Consider the following 10,724-nt stretch of genomic DNA (forward strand, 5'->3'; position numbering starts at 1 on the left):
CACTGCTTGGCTCAGAGCCTCACCAAGGCTAGGTTAAGCAGAAAGATTTAAAATAACCATTTTTGGTGAAGGATTTGTGTCAGGGTGAGCAAGACTAGAAAGAGTGAGTAAATTAAGGGAAAGGAAAATGAGCTCTGCAGGTGGTGGACAGAAGAACGGGGTAAAAAGGACTGGTTACAAATCTGCTGTTGCTGAATGAACACACTTGTCTTCAGCTGGCATCAAGGGCAGAAACAGCTCTCACTTGGTTCCTAGACATGTAGTAACAGGCACTCCTCTGCCTTCTAAGCACAAGCTGGAGGTGTCACTAAAAGCCAGCCCGGTGCCAGGAAGTGCTTTGGTGGCACTGAGGTGCGGTGCTGCAGCCTTTGTGGTTCAGAGTGATTGATGCTGCAAAATATCTCTGCACTCATCCTCCCCTTGCAGAGCCCGCGTGGCTCTGGCAGCCCTGCAGGAATCAGCCTGCACAATCCAAACCCCAGAGGAAAGGTTTAATTGCTTCAGAGGTGTACACATCTGTCCTTCACCTGCAAAAAGAGGAGTGCGAATGGAAAAACATGATATCCTGTGAAATTTTAGGTTTCTATCAAAAATCCTGAGTGGTTTTGAAATAATGCATTGTGTAAGACAGTGGGCTTTGACAGATTATTCTTACAAAGTGAGAGCACTAAAGTACCTTTTTTAGCACTACTATTGGAAGCAATATTATTTTAAAATAGGAATACTGGAAAATGCTGTTTTGTCATATATTATAGGTCATATATTATTGTTATTACTATTAAGATAAATAACTTGATTAATAATCATGTAGCACTTTTAATTCTTTAATTCTTGGTTATCAGTATCTATTTTAATATCCCTGGTTGTGTACTGTTAACACTTTCCATTACAATTTCAGGATGCATATTCATTATGCCAAAATTTCTCATGAAACTGAAATTCTGTTTCCTGGGAAACCCCAGTCTTTTTCTGTTTTTTTTTTGTTTTTTGGTTTTTTTTTCCTTCCTCCCTTTGTTTCTCTTTATGATTTTTCTAGAGGATGTTAGGCATATTTTTGTGTAAGTTGTCTGAACTCCTGGCTTAAGAGGTCTTCAGGTTATTTTTAGGGTGTCTAAAAATGTGGTTTATAGTTATTGGAGCTATATTTGTTTTGCCACAAAAAAAAAAAAAAAAACAACAACAAAACAAAACCAAAAAAAACCAAAAAAAATTAAAAAGAACAAAAACCATACATACACAGAAGAAAAAAAATATAAATAAAACAACAGAAAAAAAATTTTGAAAATTAGATAACATTGAAAGAAATTCTTCAATAGATCACAGTAATTCTGGCTGATGGTCAGGGCCCTTTATCACCACACTCACATAAATAAAACCCACCTGCACCAGCAGCCAAGTGCACCTGGGACCTAAATTAACTTCTAAGTACATTGTGAGGACATTCTGCACTGGATGATGAAGACAAAGAAAATGAATTCACAATTTCATTATTATTTCAGTATCCCAGTGCATCACTGATATTCTACTACTTTGGAATGCCAGGGATAATGGAAAGAAACCAAAAAATATTTAAAAAGGACTATATTTAGGCCTCCTGAGCAGCCTCACTATATGTAACCTACATTTTTAACATCATCATATCCCTTGCAGTCACTGCTGGCTTCTGCACTGGTGAAACTCAAGGGCCTCACTGTACCCAGCATCAGGAAGAAAAAACTCTTGAAACAAGTGTGGAGGGAGGATTGGGGGCAGCTTGATGCTGGGCCCTTGCTCCTGCTTGCAGAGCCCAGAGGAGGAGTGCAGGGAGAGGATTTGGTGGGCAGGGCTCGGGGCAGGGTGGGGAAGGGAGCCCTGTGTCCCTGCAGTGTGCCCTGTCTCTGTCCTGTGGATGTGTCTCCCATCAAAGCCCTTGGGAGCTGAGGTCAGCCCATTCTGGATGGAGTTTGTTTACACAGCCCAGTCAGAAATATCCTCCAGCCCACTCCTGTGGGTCTTGAATTCAATGGCAACATCTTATCTGAGACCAAAATCTGCCCTTCTGGGATAACAGAGATTTTTAAATTGTATTTCTATTATGCCTTTTAATTTTAGTCTTGACATTTTCCTCTACTTTCATTATTTTTTTAAATAGAAGCCAGAAACAATGCAGTCAGTTGGATCAATCTCTACAATATAGACAATAATATTGATCATACCATATTTAGTTAGACAATATCTAATATTGATAATGCTAACATTCAACATTTATTGGATTTTTAGTCATATTGATAACAACAAAAAATATTTAATAATTTAAAGCTCAGTCTCATTGCCAAAGAAGTCAGTTATTTACACACTCCTAGATGAAATCAAGGCTCACTCAACATCCTATTTCACAGGTCTAGTGAAGGAAACAGTGGAATAATCCTAAAATTTAGATTCTTATTTATTGTTTGCTAGAAATCTGAAGAGTAGCTAAAATCCAGTTGTAATTAAAAAATGCTAATTTTTTTATTTTTTAAAATTTTGTTTAATTTGTGAAAACCAAATATTGCTCCAGCAGTAGGAACAGAAACCCATCATTGTTATGAGAGGCATTTATGGTGCAGAGCAACTTCTTGAGCTCCAGGGGATCCTTCCAGACCTTGTGCTTTAGTGTCTCCTCCCCTGCGGGTGGTGGGGTCTCTCCCTAAGTGTGATCTATGCCCCTTGGTACAATCGTTAATTTTGCTCTTGCCTGGCACACAGACACTGTGCATGCTGGCACCCAGCCCAGCAGCACAGGACACAGGGAGCCCCTGACCAGGGAGTCCCTGCACAGCAACCATCCATCAGTGGGGCTGCACCCAGGTTTGCAGGGATGGGCAATGAGGTCTGAGATCAATGAGGGGCACACAGGAAAAATTCATGAGATCCTTTACAAGTAAATGGTTATTTTGGTTTTTTTTCATATGAGTAGCAACAAAATATTCTCACTGTGTTGCTTTTTCTTTTTAATTAATAACCTATGCTGTTCTTGTTTTATTCAATGTTGCTCTGTGAAGCTGCTGCATGCCCATACACATCAAATACTTACATATTGAATTCTGTGTGACTGCACATATACATGCACAGAGAGTGCACCATGAAGTCCTCTGTTATGAGCCCCAGAAACTAAGAAACATTAAACCTGTCACTGATTCAGGTAACAGTTCTAACTACCAGACTAGTCCTTACTCAGACTAAATTACATCTTTTCCTCCATGTCCTCATTTTTAATCTACAAAGTAGTCTTGCTATAACAGTGCACTCACCTCAGAAAAGCCTCAAAGCCTGCTCAAATATAGAAGCATCAGTAGTTTTGCAAAGCACAAAAGGTTTATGCCATTTTTCCTTCCTCTGTCAGTGCTGCTTGTACCTTACCCTTTGGCTCTGCAGAGGTTTAAAGTGGCCATGTGTGAGCTAACAGGCAGCAGGCAGCTCTCCCCCTGAAAAAGCTGCCTGTGACTGCAGATTTATTTAAATGTGAATAAGTAGCTGGTTTCCTGCATGCAAAATAAAGCAGGTGCTAAAATATTAAACTCTGCCACTGTCCACTATTCATTGCATCCAACTGGTGCTGTCAGAAGCAAGCTGCTTGACTAACCAGGGCCTGTGATTTAGTGTGACATCCCAACTCTAATTACTCCCTCCTCCTGATTCATTTTCTCAGCCTCCAATTTTCAGATTTAGAGAGCCTGGATTCAAGGGGATGTGGGTACAGTTGTGTGCAGGAGAGCTGGAAATGCACTTGCCTCTGAATGCAGAACATAATTAATCACCTTGGGGGCCCCTGATATTATTTGCTACACAGCTAAGGCTTTCAAGGGGCAGCTCAGCCTGCTCTCAGGTGTGTTTGAGGTGTCCTGGAGCATTGGTCAATCTCACACCCCGGGCATGGGTGCAGCTGCTCCCACCCTGCTGATGGCACTGGCCACTGTCCCCAGAGCCTGTCTGTGGCTCTGCCCCATCTGCTGGGCACAGACCTGGCTTGTCCTGGCATGGAGCAGCACGGCAGGGACTGCACTGGGGTCACTCCCCTGTGCTGTGCTCAGGTTCATGGCAGGAAAAGGATCAGGGCAACCCCAGACCTCCCTGCTGCACCTGGGCCACAAGCAAAGCACAGAAAAACTGCAAATAAAATAATCAGAGGTGTTTTGAATAAATACACGCTCTGCTGCAGCACGGTTGATCTGCTCACATATCTTACATTTCACCAAGAATAGTCCTTCATGTCCTATGAATCAACAGCACAGGCAATAAGAAACAACAGCATCTTTAAGGCTCTGTGCAAGATGCTATTTTCCCTAGGAAAATATTTTTCTGTACTGAAGAAAGTGAATATTTTGTTGACCTCAGTAAAATATTTTTTCTTTTAAAATTTGCCAGTTAAATCAGAAACAACAGAGACTTTCTTTTTGAGAAGAAGAAGGGGAATAAACCCCCTATTTCCTTTTATTTCTTGTTTGCTTTTCAGAAGAGAAAGGCAAAACTTGAAAGAGTTTCCCAGAAAAATGGAAACAAGACTTTCCAGACTGTTAAGAAATGTTCTACCTATTTTTATAGGCTCCACACTCCTTAGAAGGTTAAAATGAAAATGCGATTCAGGTTTGACTTTGGCTGTTTGGCTTGTATTAATTATATTTTCCCAACTATTTTAGGTTTGGCTGATTTATGTGCCAGCTAACGTGCAGGAAGAGAATACCTTTTTCCTAAGTAAATACATCTCACAGGCCATTAAAGCTGCCAGCTGTCAAGCAGTGAGGTCTGGGACCTGGGGAGTGTCTCCCCAAAGTGCTCATTTCAGGTGAGGTGACAGGAGCATGCCCCACGTCAGGTAAGGTAATAGATGGCAGGCAGAGTGCCACTGCTGCGTGGGCTCACACTGTGGAACACTTCCCTTGCTGCCTGCAACTTGCCAGGTCATTGTAAATGCTTCCTGGCACTAAAATATCTTATTTACCTTTCACAGATCCCTTCCCAAGAACTGCTGCCCTGTGAGCACTGAGCACCTGCCTTTACTCCCTGAGAAATCCAACCTGCTGTCCCTCCTGCTAGAAACATTGTGGGATGTACAAAGCAGACTTTTCACCAAAAATACTAATACTAATACTAATACTAATACTAATACTAATACTAATACTAATACTAATAATACTAATAATAATCTGCAGTGGTAAAATCTGCCAATAAAAATTTTCTCTGTAGAGCGCAACAGCCAGGCTGTGCAGAAGGTCCTTCTGCACCTTCTGAGAGGTTCTGGACACTCCTCATTTGCCCTTTTTTCAGATAGAAGTGTGTCTTTGTAACCCACAAATTGCTATTTTGTCCAGCTGTGACCACCATCACATGCTTGCTAAGGAGTGTGTGCAAGGTGGAGAATTTCTCAGAAATCAGGGTGGATTATTTGCACACAATTTTCAAATTAAACAATTGTAATAGTAGTTCCTGACTAAAAAGGTCACGTCAGTCTTTTTCTGAAGTCAAGACTGCATATTTCCAGTATTTTCTCTCCTATGTGAAATGACTCACAGGACATTCTTTCTTCTTTTCTGTTCTTTTATTTCATTCTTTATTTCCTTTTTGGCTTTCTCTGTGAGCTCACTCATCCTGTTTCCTCTAAAACACTGATGCTAAAACCAAACATTGTCAATAACTTCAGTTTGAATGGATCAAATGGAGTAAAAAAAATAATTCCTCTAAATTGAATTAATTTGTTATCATTATTTATTCAATTCAATCTGACTCTTCTGAGGATTTAGTCAAGATAAGGACCTTTTTTTGCTGTGCATTTTACAAATATACAGCAATATATTGTTCCTGCTGCAGAATATTTATTGTCCAGATAAAAAAAGGACAAGGCAAAGCAAATAACATACAAGGAAGTCAAAAAGGGGAAAAAAAAAAGAAAAAAACCATCAGTTTTGGTTCTGGCTATTTATATTGTTTAGGAACAGGATTGTGTTTTTGTTGCCAGATTGGAAAATAAAAGTTTCTCTCTTGGCATTTTGTCCTGTTAAGACAAGTAAGAGAGACATCTACACCCATTTTCTGCTGTATATTTATTTTGTGCAGTGGCTTGTGAAAGAAAGTGCTGACTGCTTTTTCTAGCTCTGAAGCCATTTCTCAGCGTGTGTGGGAAACAGCAGAGACTGAAATTTAAGTCTGTTGATGAATTTACAAATACCCTTAAATCCCAAACTGTAGCACCCCTTTAAACCTTGGCCAGTTAGAGGGGGCTGGGCAGATTTATCCCGCTCCTCCCTGGTGCCAGCCCTAGAATGGGGTTTCTGGGTGCCTCCAGTGTGCAGTCAGCAGTGTCCTCTCCCCAGGGCAGGAATGGGGCTGGGGCTGCTTGCAGCAGCTGAGCTGCCATGGGTTTGGCCAGGGGCTTGGCAATTGAGGGGGTTCTCCTCCCCAGGCAATGGGGAGCTTCTGGGGTGACCCTTGATGGCTCTGCCATCCCACTGTGGATTGTACCAGCTTACAGGAGGCTCTGCACTTCCCTTCCTGCCTGGAAATGTTGCAGGAGAAAGTACTCTTCCCTTCCCTTCCCTTCCCTTCCCTTCCCTTCCCTTCCCTTCCCTTCCCTTCCCTTCCCTTCCCTTCCCTTCCCTTCCCTTCCCTTCCCTTCCCTTCCCTTCCCTTCCCTTCCCTTCCCTTCCCTTCCCTTCCCTTCCCTTCCCTTCCCTTCCCTTCCCTTCCCCCCAAACCTGTCATATGGCATATGAAACCAGCACTGACTCAAGATCAAATCTAAAGCCAAAAAATCAGTGTAGTGCTCATTGTAACCTGCCTAGCCTTTGTTACTGTGTGCCAGTCTGTATGTTTATAAACTTGATTAAAAAACACAATACAAATAATTTAAAAATTTATACTTCCTTTTCCAACAATATGGCATTGTTATATGATTTCTAGAAGGTACTTCAAAATGAATTATAGGGTGTTTTCTTCACATTTTTTGTTGCAAGTGAACTACTGAGCTTAGTATTGCCTTCTGTAAATACCATACCAAAGAATCATGAAATATCCTACAATTTAATTATAAATAACCTCTGAGAACCATAAAATGATATATTCTAGGTTAGTGACACAAACAGATGTATTCACCATCCTGACTGTAAAATGAAACCTAAAACAAACCCAGCATTTTCACTTGCTTTTGATCTGCAATGTGCCTCTGTGCATGAGAAGTACAATGGAGCCCTGTACTTCTGTAACATTCTCCCTGGAATTAGGCCTTCTCAGAAAAACAAAGTTAAAATCAGAACAATACAAAACACCCAGTGTATTTCCCCTTAAAAAAAAAAATAATAAAGGCCTTACTCAGCAGAGGCTGAGATATAGATATACAGGAAGAATTAAAAACTATTGCAGGAAAGGATGATTTTTTTTTTTTAGCACACTGTGTTTTCTCACACAAAAATCATGATGTAGCATTTCTAAGGATGGTGTTTTACTGTTACTTCTGTATTAACTTCTGACATCTCTTCAACTTGATGCTTGGTGCAATAAGCCTTCTTTGTAAATGGCAAAACAGAGTTTTAGAGTAAATGAATATTGAGTGAATGAATGTGAATATGGCAAACCTAACCTGGGGAGAAGGACTGTCCTTCATCAGGTGACCAAAAGCTCTATAAATCTGTGCTTAACTCAGATTTTTAAAATACAGAGGCACTGTTACTGCTGTTTAGCTCAATGTTTGGAGTGCTCAGATGGAAAAAGATCTGCAGTATTAAGATCACACAAGACTCAGAGAGGGATACAATTTTGTACTGTAAAGCAAAGTTCAAAAAAGAGAAAATAAGCAGTACCCAGGGTTGCATTAGGTTAATGGTGGTGAGAGAACTGAAACAAGGTGGAAATCTGTATTTTGTCATAGTGGCCCAGCACGTGGTGTGGAGCTCACACAACATTAACCCCGGGCTCTGCCCCTGCAGCATCACCTGCACCTCCAGCACAGCCTGAGGCTCTGAGAGCTCTGAGATCTGCTGGAGACAGCTCAGGAGCATGAGCCTCACCAGGGTGGGTGGTCATGCATGGGGACAGAATGGAGCTGCCACGTGTGGCTCATGTCAGCAGGGCAGAGCACATTTTGCTAAGGTGCAAAGAGACAAGCTGACTAAAGTACAGGATAACACACTGGGCTAGGTGGGTTTGGTTCCTAAAAACCCTGGGTGAAGCCTCACAAATGTGTCATCTCAGATGTCACCGTGGCACCCAATATCACCCTCCTTTTTTTTTAGTTCTATCACTAAGTGGGAGGAATAAAATTGATGATCTTCTTCTAGTGGCTTTGATAAATAAGTGCAACTGTTTTCTTGCAAGCACCTGCTTCCTTCCTACATCTCCTCTTGGGAGATTTTTTAAAGAATTTTTTGCCTGAGAAGCAGCTGAATTCCAAATCCCAGGTCACCCCCCATCTGTTTGCAGAACACAAGTTAGTTAATTTTGGCAATGCTAAATAAAAGTTCTAAAAAGCCTCTTTCACATTGATGCTCCCCAAGACTGGAAGGCAAGGCATATGGGGGAGCAGCAGTTGGTGGAACAATTTTATCTGTGGTATGAGAAACTAGATGAAAGTGTTCTTGTGAGGACACATGATAAATGGTAAAGGCAGATTAAATGATCACCTTTTTCCCCTTGGGCTTTTATTACCTGCACGTTGTGCAGCTGGTACTGACAGCCAGTAATGTGTGCCTAGATATTTTAATATTCACTTTTGGAACGGGGTGGCAGAGACTCCCCGTTTTGTGGTTTTGTGGCTCTGTAGGTGTTTGTAACTCTGCAGCTTTCCATCTGCACGGAAATTCACGCTCACTTCTGGGCACACTGTTGTCAGGAGGACACAGATAAGCCGAAGGGAGCTGGGAGAAAAAGAACAAAAGTTATTGTGAGGCTGGAAGGAGTGATATAAAAAAGAGATAAGTATGCACAGCTTGACTAAACAATGACTAATTGCTAGAGCATAATAACAATTCTGAAAGGAGTCTTAATTGATTTATCTGAGGAATGCTCAAGGCTTCTTTTAAGATGCTTTATTATTAGAATTATTTGTCTGCCTAGGTTAAGGATACAATTGAAGACTTCTGTCCTCATTTGGTATTTGAAATTAGGGAAAACTAAACACACACAGAACCATAAGCATCACAAGGTTATTCAGATGCCAGAGGCACTTAAAATATTCTTTTGTGAATAGTCGTGTGTGTCACCAGAGGAAGCTAATGGGTATCCTAGCGTCTCAGATGGTGATAAACAAGGACATTAAATGATAATGGTTACAGGAGCCTTAACAGTGACTTAGTCTAATCCAATACACAAAACGACATGGCCTGTGAATTGCTGTATAATTAGGAACACCAGCGATGAATCCCGGCTAAGGTGGCCAGTACAAACTGTGCAATGAAACTTGCTAAATGTGAGGAGAAAGGATATGGTATTCCTTCCAAAAAGTTAAAAATATTAGCTTGTAATACTCAGATGGTGCAAAATGTCACAGCTTTGACTTCAGCGGCACTGTGTTGATTTGCATTAGCTGAAGTTCTGTCTCTAAATTCTTTAAGAAAACCCAAAATGAAACTATAATGAATTTATTTCTGGAAGGACACCATCTGGTGTTTTATTGCTAGCTGACAAGAAGTAGGAAAGGATAGTCTGACTGCTGGTTGCAGGAGCAGTGCAGGATTTGCATTTTACACGGGCTAGTGAGGATGATATTTAACCAAATATCTCTTTTAACATGTCCCTTCACAATAATCTACAAGCTGGAGATGAATTCAAACCAAATTCAGTGACCTGGATATCATAAACTGTCTCTCTTTAAAAGTGATGTAAACTAGGAATAATGGCACAATTCTGTCACGCTTCAGAAGGAAATTAACCCCCTGTCTAGATCTGTGTGGTGCCTTACCAATCACCTCCATTTAATAGCTTCAATATTTCTGCTGATTATAAAACTGGCTCTGAATATAAGTTGTCACCTTTCAGGATTTATAATTCTATGTAAAACTGAGTAACCTTAATCCTTACCTGTATGCTGATTGTAGCAGACATTTTTTCACAGAAATCCTTTCTTTCAGATTTCTGTGTCTTCTGGAGGGCAGAGGCCTCAGAAGAGAAGGTAAACAATTATTATCAGCTGCTGTGGAATGCAACAGGGGCATCTTGATTGGCTCATGTTCCTAAGTTTATAATTAAGGGCCAATCACAAAGTGCAAGCTAGGGACAGAGTCCTTGGACACAACTTTGTTATAGATTCTTTCTTTCTATTTTTAGCTAGCTTGAGCAGCTCTGCAAACCTCTCTCTTATTTCTATTTAGTATAGTCATAATGTATTATATATGATATATCTCAATAAATCCAGCCTTCTGATCAAGAAACAAGATTCACCGTCTCTCTCTCACCAGCAGCGACCCACTCAAGACGCTGTAATAGCTGATTCCATTGCATACTCTGATTCCCTTCATTTTTTTCCACCCCTCTTCTTCTACACAATAAATAACTCCTTCTGTTTTCCCAGCATATAACTCTCTATAGAACTATCCATCACACCACACACAAGCAAGATAAAAGTAGCTTTTGTGCTCTGCTGTTGATTATTTTTGGGAAAACAATATTTAGGGTTTATTTTAGTTTGGTTTTTTTTTTAATTTTGGAGCTGTGTCAGACACAACTCCTTTTGATTCCATTCAGTGATAATTTTAATAGAGCCTTTAGGTATAATCCTC

At 40.6% G+C, this 10,724-nt stretch overlaps 1 long non-coding RNA gene across 1 annotated transcript; it reads right to left on the minus strand.

Moving 5' to 3' along the window:
- Window positions 1–8,631: 8,631 nt before the first annotated feature.
- LOC132070816 (uncharacterized) lies at window positions 8,632–10,091 on the minus strand. Its single transcript, XR_009418042.1, has 2 exons — window positions 10,027–10,091; window positions 8,632–8,864 (listed from the first exon to the last, which is right to left on the minus strand). It is a non-coding gene; the product is annotated as an uncharacterized LOC132070816 (long non-coding RNA).
- Window positions 10,092–10,724: the final 633 nt, after the last annotated feature.

The sequence above is a fragment of the Ammospiza nelsoni genome, chromosome 1 (genome assembly GCF_027579445.1).
Source record: "Ammospiza nelsoni isolate bAmmNel1 chromosome 1, bAmmNel1.pri, whole genome shotgun sequence".
NCBI lineage: Eukaryota > Metazoa > Chordata > Aves > Passeriformes > Passerellidae > Ammospiza > Ammospiza nelsoni.